Here is a 13,718-nt window from a genome sequence, read left to right on the forward strand (position 1 = left end):
GGAGAAGTGAAGCTGCAGACGTATTATCCTGATACTGAAAAGGAGATGAGGAGAAGAACTGGTGCCATTCAGGTACTGTGAGGAGATTAAGAAATGTGAGGAGACAGCAAGGAGAAGGTGGGAGATAAATGACTGTGTATTTAAATAAACATCTAAAAATGGATTTCATCTTTGATTCTTCCCCTACATTGGGCAGGATGCAATCCACTTGCCCTATACCCATAGGAGAGAAGAACCATCAACTTAAAGGCTATATCGATTGGCTTTAACATCTTAATCTTAAACAAGACTATGAGAAGTCACAAAATTACTAAAAGCACTTCTACCAACTAAAAGTAAAGCAATTAGCTGTAAAGGCTTTTATTACCATTTTGCAACCTATCAGTAAAAAGTATTGTTGGAAACCATGAAACCTTCCAACATTGCGCTTGCTGAATAATGACTTATCTATGCTGTTATCATCACTGCTGTATACAATAAATTTGTGAAACCTTCCTCCCAAGGAAGCATTGGTTAAAGAGTATGCTACCATTTAAGTGAACTGCAGCACAAAAAAAAAGAAGACAATGTAGCTATGTAACATGAGCTGCCAGCCCAGGAAACCCAGAAGAGATTGAAAAAGTTGCCAGACATCCTTATTGTGAAGGTACTTAAATGGCCATTGAATAGATGAGGCAGAGACTCAGGAAGGGGATTTGCATGTCACAGCCCCCTAGACTACTGTTGATAACTTGCAGTGAAATATCACTTTACATCATACAGAACTATGACTGGAAAAGAGAATGAGAAAGGGATTTATGAGAGAAATGTACTGCAAAACAGTCCTAAGAAGTAAACAGATTTTCACCCTGACTAATAAGGGGAATCAGATTCTTGGATATCTAATTCTCAGACAACAGAAAAGAAAAAAGGCCAGGAAAGATGGAAGGGTGTGCACAAATTCTCTTTCCATGGGCCTGCCTGGGTCTTGGCTTTTTGGCTGAGAGAAGGTGACCCATCCAAGCTGGGTAACAATGAATGACTAGCCATGAGCTTAACGGAGCTAAAATCACTAAAAGCTGAGACTGAGGAGGGCTTGAATCACTGAACGCTAGACAAGCCATGTGCCTAGTGGAGCTATATATGCAAGTCAGGAAACGCTTTCCTACCAAGGGAGGGGAACTGAAGGACTGTGGCAGATTCAGACTGTGGAGCGGTCCCTCAGGAGGAGGGGAACCCCAATGGCAGAGCGGGAGATTACCTTGGGTCCCGTTTGAGCAAGGGAATCCCAGCAGCAGATCGAGTGGATGTGGACACCAGCAGCAGATCAAGTGGTTCCCCAGGAGGGTGTGGACACCAGCAGCAGATTGAGTGGTTCCCCAGGAGGGTGTGGACACCAGCAGCAGATCGAGTGGATGTGGACACCAGCAGCAGATTGAATGGTTCCCCGGGAGCAGGGGGACCCCAGTGGCAGCTCAGGAGGTTACCCTGGGTCCCACTTGAGCAAGGGAATCCCAGCAGCAGATTGAGTGGTCCCCCAGGAGGATGTGAACCCCAGCAGCATATTGAGCGATCCCCCATGAAGAAGGGGACCCCAGTGGCATGTCCAGAGGCACAGTTGGGTTCCCTAGGAGGGCATGGACCCCAGCTGCATTCCAGGAGGCATTCAGGTCCCCCAGCAGGGTGTGGACCCCAGCAACAGACTGGAAGGCAGAGTCAGTCCCCAGGAGAGCTTGGACCCCAGCATTGGCATAGACCTTTCAGTGCAGCAGAAGAGGCACCGAGGAGATGGCAGCAGTTTAGATAATATGGCCTCCCCAGGGCAACACTGCCCACCAGCCCAGTTGCATCTTTTCACATGGGTGAGCCTTGGGGGGAAAAAAAGTCAAAGGATAATAACAACATGATTAAGTGGGAACGTAAGAGGTCTCTTATATTTTATATGGTGGTATATTGTGGGGGCCAACAATCTCAAATTGCCAAATATTAAACATTTTTGCTACCTTGCATAAATGTATATAGTTGTGTGGCCTGAGACTATTAACCATGAGTAGATAAGTGTGCTGTTTGACATCCTAATAGAGATGCACAGAATCATGTAGAAATATATCTACCTTATAAATGGGCTCTGACCGACGTCCCGCAAATGCGCAGTAGAGAGCAGCTCTACCGCGCATGCGCGGACGAGCACATCGGTCAGAGCGGAGCATGCCCGAAAAAAAAAATGGCGCTGGGTCCTTAGGAGCAGGAGCAGGAGGAGCAGTAGCAGCGACGAGGAGCAGGAGCGGGAGGAGCAGTAGCGGCGACGCGCGCGAGGGAGGGAGGGACACCCCCCCCCCGCCTGCCGGTTGTGGATGAGCTGAAAGGGGAGGGGAGTGAGAGAGGGGGAGTGAGTGAGCTGAGGGGAGGGGAGGGGGGAGAGAGTGAGCTGGGGGAGGGAGGAGTGAGCTGAGGGGAGGGGGAGGGAGGAGAGAGTGAGCTGAGGGGAGGGGAGAATAGAGAGGGGGAGGGAGAATAGAGGGGGGGAAGGGGAGAGGGAGGGAGAATAGAGGGGGAGGGGAGGGGAGAGAGTGAGGTGAGGGGAGAGGGGAGAGGGAGGGAGTCTAGAGGGGGGTGAGGGGGAGTGGGAAGGAAATGAACCGAAAAATTTTTTTAAATGTAGCCCATTTTTACGGGCTTAACGGCTAGTATACTTATATAGTCTAATAAACCTGTATATATTTGTACATACTGCCAGTCTTGTTCACAGTCTCATTTGTTTCCTGGGTTGAAGGGAGGGAAATCCCACACACTAACACCTTCTTCCCCAGGTGGAGGCACCAGGCGCCAAAAACATGAGGACCGATGGAGTCTGTCCCAGGGGGCTCCTGCCAGCTCGATCCCAGACCCAGGAATGCCCCACAAGGTAAGCGGTCAAGGGGGCGTTACATTTGAACTGGGAATAAGAGTTTGCAATGCAAAGGGCCTTGAAAGAGATCTCCCCTGCTCAGGGAACCCTGCAAAAATATGTGAACTACTTAAAACTGTAAATTGAGGTATGGCCTTTGGAGCTACTATCAGGATTTAAACATCACAGGGTTTACAATTGTTATTATACCCATATTGTCACTGTGTACATGGTATTGATCACGATCATTTATAGGTATAATAGACACTTGGTTCATTGAACATTTTTGATACCTGTCAGTTGTTAAATACACCTACATGTTAGGTTGTCAGAAGATGCTCCGAGCAGCTCTAATTGATGTTCTTTTGTAAGAATTCTATTTAAGGAATGGAGGGTGCCATTGCATTATTACAAATTTCCTGAAGCAGAGAGCAGGGGCTCTCGAAACGTTGCAGCGTCAGAGTATACTTTTAACCTTAGTTCACTCCGTTTCAGCCTTTCCCGGTGAGTTCCGGCTATCAGCAAAGTTCAACGAAGATTAAGTAAAGCTCAACGAGGACTTTCTAAAGATAAGTGTGGACTTTGTTTTCAAATTTATTTTATGGGCATCAAAGATTACAAAAAAATAATTGTGAAAAGTTGGGCATTGCTAAGACTTTTTTTTTTTTTTTCCAAGAACTGCCCCAACCTCATGATTAGTCTGATAGTACCATCTGGAACATCAGTCATCTGATTTATAGATGCAGTCTTAGAGTGCTACTACGAAGGTCATACTTTAACATTTCTGGTTTCCTTTAAGGCCAACAGGTTTTCAGTAAAATTGACACTTTTTCTTATTTGATATTAATTTCACTTGGGGGTTCTTTTTCATACGTATTCTCACAAAAATAGGTGCCAGTCTAAATGTTTTCACAGCCTTCCGCATTCCATGACACAAGTGCCAGTCACTTTTTTTTGTGGGGGGGGAAAGTGGAAATAGGGCCGCTTGGGCCTTTTAACTCACTACTCTGTGATCACCAGTATTGCACGTTAGTGCCCCAGTGTTGTTGAGGAAAGTTAACTACAACTCCACTGTCATAGCTAACTTAGCAGAAAATAACATGGCTTATGATTTTTCAGGCAAGCCGCGTTATTTAATTTATCTAAACTTATCTAGTAATGGGCTGCTTTGCCTTCATTTGCATGGCATTTGCATACCATGCCTGCATTATGGGGGCAAAAATAAAGTATGGTATTTAAAATATTGTGTGTTACTGCTGTGTGGATAAATAAGACAGCTTAGTAAATGGCCCCCTAAGTTTGTACCTGGGGTAGTAGAGAGTGAAGCGACTTGTTGAAGGTCACAAGAAACATTAGTGAGAGAAGTGAAACTCGAACTCCAACTTCTGTGGTTCGCAGCCTGCTGCCCAAAGAGGTAGGCTACTCCTGCTTCCCACCCTGCTCAGATAACCACGCAAGGTTTTGCATATCTATCCGCTGCTTGGCCAATGCTGGAGGCTAAGGGGTGAGGGAAATGTTATTCTCTTGAGCTGAACCCTTCATTTCTCAGTTTGTAAGAATTCCAAAGTCAAATAATTCTGGTCTCTTTTCCTTTCGTGCTTCCTTCATAAATAACCAATGTACCAATGAAGTTGTGATCTAATGAATAATGGCTGGAGACAGCTTTATTGTTCTCAGCTAAGTTGGTTCTGCAGTAACTGAGACTTGCTAGCGCATTCTTTGACCAGTGAGCTAAGCAGACAGAGCATTGTCATCATGGAAGGAATATCTATTTCTGTCAGGCTATGGTTTTGATTTCACACTAATTCTAATAGAATAACTATTTAAAGAATGTGGAACTGTTGTAAAATATAGCCACATATATTGGTCCTAATCTTAACTGGACATGGAAAAGATAACGGTGCCATATGGCTAAAATCTGCTTGCTGTGACATCAAGGTGACCTGCTCCCTCTAGAATAACCTCCCTACTTGGAGAGCTGAGTTTGTTCGTTAGCAGCAGCAACTGCAATACATTTTTTCTAAAAATTCCTCAGATGTTTCCCTTATTAGGAAGTCAAAACAATATTAAAAGTAAATTTTGAACACTGCTGCTACAATAAGTAAACTCTGATTCTCTGAGGTAACTTGGAGGCTGATGTAATAAATTGTAAATAAAAAAGCTGTGCTTAATTTTAGTGTACATTGTCTTTTTCTCACACAATAAAAATGAGTTAACCCTTGATGGATTAAACTAATGGCACACAAATTACTACAGTGTTAAAAAAAAGTGTTCAAAACACAAAAATGAGTGCATAAAATGTAACAGTTCTGCTGCCAGCTGTTCTCTCAGGTCTTTCTCACCAATGAATCTACAGAAACATGAAGCAACAACAAAATACAGTGAGCACTGCACAATGGTGATAATTGTTCTACTATAAGTGCCTTCCCCAAAGAGCTTACTTTACAATAAACATACAATAATTTGGGCAGAATTCCTCTGGCTCAAGAGTCCCAGGACATAGATTCTCTAATCTGGGAGTCCCAGACTCGGATACCCCAATGCTTAGCCCATTATTTTTAGGATTGGAAATTTAACTCCTGGGTCAGATATGGAATAAACTCACATTTCTCGGTCTAGTGTTATCCTATGGTGTTGTACCAACGTGATCCCAGATCTGGGGTTCCCAGATGTTGTGATTCACCCCGGGCCCGAGAGACCTGATTCCCACATGCCAGGAACACCAAGTCTAGGCCCACAGTGGGGCATAGCATCATAGACTAGCACTAGCCCCAGAAATGTGAGTTAAGTTTATTCCATTTCTGACCCAGGAGATAAATTTCCAGCATTAAAAAAAAAAAAAAAGTGAATTGAGCCTTCAGGGCTTTAATGCACGTTCCTGTATTGGGGGGTAATAGCTAATGCCTTCATTAACAGAGGATTTTTAGTCATGTTTTGCGCATATATTTTTAGGGTTAAAATCCTTAGTAAATCATGAGTTAAGTTGTACACACAAACGTGCATCTTCATGGACTAAGGTCCTGGTGGACTAAAGCTTTTCTCCTATAAGGGTGTACATATAATAGAAAGATGACTCTACACTCTGGATTTCTTGAAGTCTTCAGCTCTTGCCCATTTATACATGTGTGTGTCTTTATTTTGCTGATTCCTGTTGTCTCTTTGATCCAGGGGCAGTGCCTAGTAGAGATGTGCTTTGGGTAAACATTTCGTAACGGGCTTCATTTCGTTTTTCCCGCGGTTCAGGAGATTTTTTTCTTGGGGGCCCCAATTTTCGGGTTAGTGCGCGCTATTTTGCATAGACTCGGCGGCGCGCGCAAGCCCCGGGACGCGCGTATGTCCTGGGACTTTGAAAAAGGGGCGGGAAGGGGCGGGGGTCGTGGGCGTGGCACGATCCAGGGGCGGTCCGGGGGTGGGACCGAGGCCTCCAGCACAGTGGCTGTGCCAGAGGTTGGTGCGCCGGCAGCTGGCTGGCGCGCGCAAGATATGCCTGCAAGAGTTTGATCTCCTTGATAAGGGGTAGATTTTTTTAAAAAGCTCGTTCGCGTACTTTTGTTTGCGCACCAGGCGCAAACAAAAGTACGCTGGATTTTATAAGATACGCGCGTAGCCACACGTATCTTCTAAAATCCTGGATCGGCGGGCGCAAGGCTGCCGATTTTGGGCAGCCGACGCGCGCCAAGCCGCGCAGCCTGTCACCGTTCCCTCCGAGGCCACTCCGAAATCGGAGCGGCCTCGGAGGGAACTTTCTTTCGCCCTCCTCTCACCTTCCCCTCCCTTCCCCTACCTAACCCACCCCCCCGGCCCTATCTAAAACCCCCCCCCCCCACCTTTATCCACGGATTTACGCCTCCCGGAGGGAGACGTAAATCCACACGCGCCAGCAGGCTGCTGGCGCGCCGAGACTCGAAACACCCCGGGCCGAAACCACGCCCCGGTCCCGCCCTCGAAACGCCGCGCCCCGCCCCCGAAACGCCGCGCCATCGGGTCCCACCCCCCTCGACACGCCCCCGACACGCCCCCTTCCAAAAACCCCGGGACCTACGCGTGTCCCGGGGTTTTGCGCGCGCCGGCGGCCTATGGAAAATAGGCGCACCGGCGCGCAAGGCCCTGCTCGCGTAAATCCGGGCAGATTTACGCGAGCAGGGCTTTTAAAATCCGCCCGTAAATGTAACTTTGTGCATCTCCTTGTTAAATGTAACTTTGCCTCCTCTGATTGCTCTATTGTTAAATGGTTGCTAAGAGTGTTATCCCCTAGTTCCATGTAAACCGATTTGATATGACATTCGTCATGAAGGTCGGTATATAAAAGAATTAAATAAATAAATAAATAAATAAATAAATAAATAAAATAAGAGGCAGGCGTAAAGGTAGGGGGGGATTTAGGTAGGGGAAGGGAGGGGAATGTGGGGGGGAGCGAAAGAAAAGTTCCCTCCAAGGCCACTCCGATTTCGGGGAAGCCATCGGGCTCCCCTAGGCTCGGCGCGCACAAGGTGCACCCCCTTGCGCGCGCCGACCCCGAATTTTATAACATGCGCGCGGCAGCGCACGCATGTTATAAAATCGGGTGTACATTTGTGCACGCTGGGTAGGATTAAAAATCTGCCCCACAATGTTTCATCTAATTTTTTAAAAGCTAGATACACAAAAATTTTCTTTTGTGCATCTTTTTTAGAACCTGAGCTCAAATTTGTACACTATGAACCAGTATAATGCAAATAATGTCGGGATTTCTTGTGCACAATATATTTTGCTGTGCGTGCAGGTTTCACGACCTGTGTGCAATGTGCACACACGCACAGCTTAGAGGGAACAGTGCACAGACCACAAGTCCACAGATGCCATGAGGAAAAACCAGGCCCGGGTCAGCCTGTTGGGCGAGGTCGCAGCCCTACTGAGCTACCTATATAGATACGCATTTTGATAGGGAAACGAGGATCAAGAGTTCAGTAAGGGGTCGATTTTAAAGACAAGCACATATAATAAAATGCAATATTCGCGTGCATATGCGCTCCGAATTTTAACATTCACGCGTGCATGAGTGGATGGCCCGTGATTGTGCGTGCAGGGGAGGATTTTATTAAGTACACGCGGTGTCGCGATTGGGCCTAGGCTGGTTTCCTAACTCTAACTCTACCCTTCCTACCTTTTCCCCTCTTCTCCCCAAGCCCTGACATAAACCTATCTCCTATTTTTTTTTCATACTTACTGCTCCTCCAGCTGCTGGCACACACTTCCCCGGAACAGCATCTCATGGCGCTGACCCGGCCCGCCCCCTGTCCCACCCTTCCCTGCCCAGGCTCCTTCCCCAGCGTGCCCCTTTCTTATGGCCCGGTATTTCAGCATATTTTCGGGGTTATGCGCGTGGCCAGGCCCTTTGTATAATGCGCGCGGTGCATGCAGAGCCCGGCCACACACATAGCCACCGAAATTTACGCATGCAGACCTTTTCAAATTGGCTTTTAAATATACTTTGCTGGAATATGCCTGCTCCAGCTGCACATGACACAGGGCATTTCTTTGAAAATTAGGCCTTTAAAGTATGAAATGCTTATAACTGAAAATGCAGCAGTGCTTTGAATAAAAATAACATATATGAAGCAGAAGGAAACAGCCATCAGTGCTCCCATATCAAAATATGTATGTAAGAAATTCTTATTCTAGAAAGATTTGTGGACACAAGGTAGATAGAATTTCCACCTTACCAGAGAGCTTAATGTAAAGGGAAACAGGCTGATTCAGTCCATGCACATGGGAGAGGTGACTGATTTCTTTGCTAAAAGCAAAACTACATCTCCCTTCATGCAATGGAGTAGAACTAGGACCAGATCATCCACTTTTTTGTTTTTTTTTTAACCAGGAGCTATCTGGCCATCCTATGTGTTACTATGCTACTTTGTAACAGGTACTTTGTAACAGGACCAGGCATTACCATGTGGTATGGGGAGATAGCAGTGCCTCTGCTGCCCTCTTTAGATCAACCTTGTCTGCTGCCAAAGAATATTTTGAAGTAAAAGTTATCTTGTGCCATATTCCAACCTTGCAAATATTTGACTCAGATTTACTCTGATAATCAGGTTTGACCCAGATAGAATCTGATTCTGCTAAAAAAACAAATAAATAAATAAGATTTTTTTGGCTTGCTATAGAGTTTTATTTTATTTATTTATTTATTTATTTATTCTTGTTATACTCTGCAATTCCTTCAAAATCATTACAGATTACAATATACATAATAACAATAATAAAACAGTTATGAAAATGCTAGTGGATTAAAATTACTCGAAGGGAAGGCAGGCCGTACAAATCTTCCAATGCAAACATGAATCTATGAATATTTGCAGTGTGAATATGGAGATCTGGGCTGAGACGTTCCAACCACATTTTATGTCCTGTCTCAGGTCTACCCTGATCATCTGAACCCCACTCTTCCTCTCCTTCTCCTCTCCCCTGGTTCAGACGGGATTAATCTAAACACACTGAGTACAATTACTAATTAAAGATTCGTGTTTTTCGCTATGTATCACAGGTTATGGTGCATATTCTAATTGGATTTTACCCTCTTATTTAATATCTTTATAAATTGTCTGGGGGTAGAAATACGCAACAAATTCCCATTCTTACACAAGAAACAAGCCTGTAAATATGCAGCTGGAATTGCCGATCTTACAGAACGACTTATTTTAAGCAAAGATTAGGCAACCCTAGTCTTTGAGAGTTACAGATAGGACTGGTTTTCACAATAACCAGCTCCTGCAGAGCACAGTTGGGTCTGTCTGGCAGGCTGCAAAGATAAGAGTAATTAGCAGCTGGGTCTGTCTGGAAAGTGCTAGCGGAAATGTGGGTACTCAAGTAATTGGGACTGTCTGGCGCGCTATACACTCCTTGTTTTGACTGGGTTGGGTGACATCTGGAATGGCCATGGGGACCTAGGAGGTTGGATGTTTGAGTAACAGCCACATGGGTGTAGGTGGCTGATTGGATTATTGTGAGACCTTGTGGTTGGATATGGAAGATGAGAGATGCTGAATGTGAATTAAAAAGAGATTTTCTTGTATGCTCAGTTATCCAGGAATGTGGCATACGGTGGAGGAGGATGACAAAACTGCTTTAGATAAGGAGTAATATCCTACAAGCAGTCTTGTTTATTGGCTGGCAGCTAGGATAATTCTTAAGCAGTGTGGACATGAATAATTGCACAGACTGATGAATCAGTTGGTCTTTTTCTGCCATCATTTACTATAGTACTATGTAATTAGGTTCTTAGACTAAATGTATGCAAATATATCTAATAAATATTCATTATGGATATTCTGTAAATCAGATCTATCTGTGGCTCTTGAGGTCAAGAATTGTTTTTCCGTGTTTTAGACAAATGGACAGACAACTAGCAGATGTGATTTACTGTGGACAAGTGTCGGGTAACATATCTACGGCACAAGAATGAACAGGTAATATACACTTTGAATAGGGCACTATCTGATTACTCTGACCAGTAAAAAGACCTTGGTATGCTAGTTGATTGCAACCTGGGCAGACATGTACCAAGCCAAACAACAGCATCCAAAGCTGGGCGCATTTTGGCATGTAATAAACAGGAGGTAGGATGTAATAAACAAAGATGTTGTTCTTCCACTGAATAAGGTATTCGTTGGGCCAAATTTAGAGCATCCATTCTCAAAAAGGATGTCCAATGTTAGAAAAGATACAAAAAAAGGACCACTAAGATAAAGGGGACATGGGACTTACATAAATTAAGTGTCCAAACTGAGGCCAATGCATTAGAAAAAAAAATGACATTAAAAGGAGATTTGATATATCAACAAACCCTACAGCACTCTTGCAAGCAGTCTTTTTACTAAAGTAGCTACAAATCAAGCAAAGGGTCGCCCTCTAAGATAAAGTGGGAATAGATTTCACCATCCAGCAAGAATAGATTTTTGTTTTCTTTAAGAGTTGTGACATTAGGGAACATTTTGTCAGAAGTAGTAATCTATAACACTAAATCAACTTAATATTAAACTGAATAAAAATGTATTGGTCTGTTTAAGGATCTATCTACTTGCCAGAGAAAAGGTTCAATCCAGCAGCTCTGAAGCAATTGTTAATTTTAGGGGTGAGAAGGAATTTCTTGTTTTCTTGTTTTATTGCAGAATTGGTTACAGGTGCAAAGAGTCTTCCCTTTCCCTTGGATAACCATGTAGATAAGTCTCTTAAGTAATCAGAAGGAGGTTGGCGTGTAGTTAGTACACACTAGAGACAGCTTTATTTTCTGAGGCTCAAGAAAATATAAAAATTCATATGGAAAACAAAGGCATATAAATAGGAAATATATAAACTTTTCTTGAACTAAAGGACAATGCGATTCTGAGGAGCACCTATCTCTCCAGGGTATTGTTTGGGTATCAGGGTTTGCCTCCCTGGTGGATGGGGGGAAGGAGGATATACTTCTAGGCCCTACTGCTGCAGGCCCAAATTTATGAGTGGCCAGCTCAAACGGATTTGCAGGAGAGGAAGTGTCTCCTGTAGGGGGCAAAGGGCCAACCCAGGAAGGTCCAACCCTTAGACAACTGGGAGAGGATTTGTTCTAGTCATGCTAGCCATTTGCAAGTAACGGTGGAAACGAGAGGATTCTTTAAATTCTTGGGGAGGTCTGTAGAATCAGAGGCCCCTTTTTAGAGTGGCAACGGGCTTTTGAAATGACTTAAGCAGCATAGGGAACTGTGGCTGCTTTGGGGATGACTTGAACACCTGTATTCTGTTTTGATTTTTTTATGCTTCAGGACTGTGTTCTTTATTTTTGTACCTGACTGAGCTTCTGATTCTTTTGTGTAAAATTATTTTTTCTGTTTGGAGCACAAACACTTTGGTTTGGACTGTTTATTTTTGACTGTAGCATTCTTGGGGGTCCTACAAGTATATCCTGTTCCCCACACAGAATTGGTGTTTCCCCAACTGAGCCACAGGTGAGTCAGTGCTCAGCAGGGCTGGGAACGGTGACCCCCCCCCCCCCCTTCCTAAGGGGGAGTTACATACAGTTTGTGCAGTTCCACAATTTCAAACAGAGGAGTCTGCCACTATGGCTTTTCTCATCTTAGTCACTGCTGCTGACCCAGAGCAGCTGAGTATATTTACTATGTCCGTGGCCTGTGGAAAAACTATTAAGTATTCTGTATGATTCTGGAAATCTCTCTCTCTCAGGGTTTCACCTTCACCTGTTTTTCCTCATGAAGTTACCTTAACACTGCTAGTTGTTCCTTGAAAAGCTCTCGAAAAGGCCCTAGTGCCTGGAAATCCTCACTTCCAGTCCTTTTGGTCCATAGACCTGCTGGCAAGACTCCTCATTTCACTGGTATTGGGCTGGCACTTATCTTTCTGACTTGGCTAGGCAGATACGTTTCTTTCTTTTCCAAATCTAGACCATTTTAGAGACAAAAAAATATAAGATTTGCCATACTGGATCAGACTAAAGTTCCATTGAGCCCAATATCCTGTTTCCAACAATGGCCAATTCACGTCAAAAGTACAACTCCCAAAACACTCTACTACTGCTGGGAGAGTGTCCTCCTTTGTCTGCTCCTCTGGGAAAGGTTTCTTCTTTCTTCCCTATCAGAAGAAATTACTACTCTCTCAACCTCCAGATGCTTCTTTTATTTCTTGTGGCTCATTCCATTAATACATCTCTGGCAGGGGTGCATGGCAAATGGACCAAACCATTATTATTCCTGATCTAGGGACTCTAACAAATGCTAGGTGCCTGAGTAGGTCCTATATAATATACAATAGGAAATGGTTTCAGAGGTCTTTAGGGCATCACAGTCCCCAAAGGGTCTAACCCTGGTCTGGTACATTTCTGTTGGAAGAAACACAACTTGGGATGTTCTTTCCCTAATTCAGCTGCCGGTACCTCTATGTTATTCAGGAGATGTGAAGCTTTGCCGAGGGTTTTTAAACCAGTGCTACATTCGCTTTAATCTGCTTCCGCTTCAATTTCCGACAGACCGTATCAAGACAAGCTTCATTATCTCTCTACTAGACGGGAAGCCATTGGCATGGGCCTCCAATCTGTTGGAACGGCAAGATTCCTGCCTGGACAACTTGCAATACTTCATTTCTGCTTTCAGACGAATTTTTGATGAAGCCTCCCACAAATCCACGGCTGCCTCAGAGTTACTCCAGTTACGCCAGGGGAACCGTCCGCTGGCAGAATACGCTGTAGAATTCCAAACCCTTGCCACAGAATTAAACTGGGGGAGCGACAGCCTACACGGCATTTTTCTGGAAAGTCTCTCACCAAAACTCCAAGACGAATTGGCAGCCCAGGACCTACCGGATGACCTGGACGCCCTGATTGATCTCGCGGGTCGGGTAGACCGCCGCATCCAGCGCCGGTTTCGAGACAAGAAACCAACTTTTAGGCTGGGACTTGCTGAATCTACTCCGCCCCATAACAAGAATTCCCAGCCTGGTTCCCTAGAGACCCAGGACATCGAACCCATGCAGTTGGGTCGGGGGCGTCTCTCCCAGGAAGAAAGAAGGAGACGCCGGACGCTCGGCCTATGCCTGTACTGTGGCGGTAAGGGACATTTTCTGGCGCAGTGTAGTGAGCGTCCGGGAAACTCTCGGACCTAGGGACAGCCGGGGAGCTAACTCTAGGTCATACCGCTCCTGACTCCCCATGTCTCGTACCAGTGACCTTAATCCTCCCGGAGGAGGAGTTCGACACACAAGCTCTGATTGACTCAGGAGCAGGGGGTAATTTTATTCTTCAGGAACTGGTTCAACAACTCCAGATCAAGGTACAACCCCAAAGACCCCCGCTCCGTGTGTCCTTCATCCAGGGGAAAATACTTCC

The sequence above is a fragment of the Rhinatrema bivittatum genome, chromosome 4 (genome assembly GCF_901001135.1).
Source record: "Rhinatrema bivittatum chromosome 4, aRhiBiv1.1, whole genome shotgun sequence".
Taxonomy (NCBI): Eukaryota; Metazoa; Chordata; class Amphibia; order Gymnophiona; family Rhinatrematidae; genus Rhinatrema; species Rhinatrema bivittatum.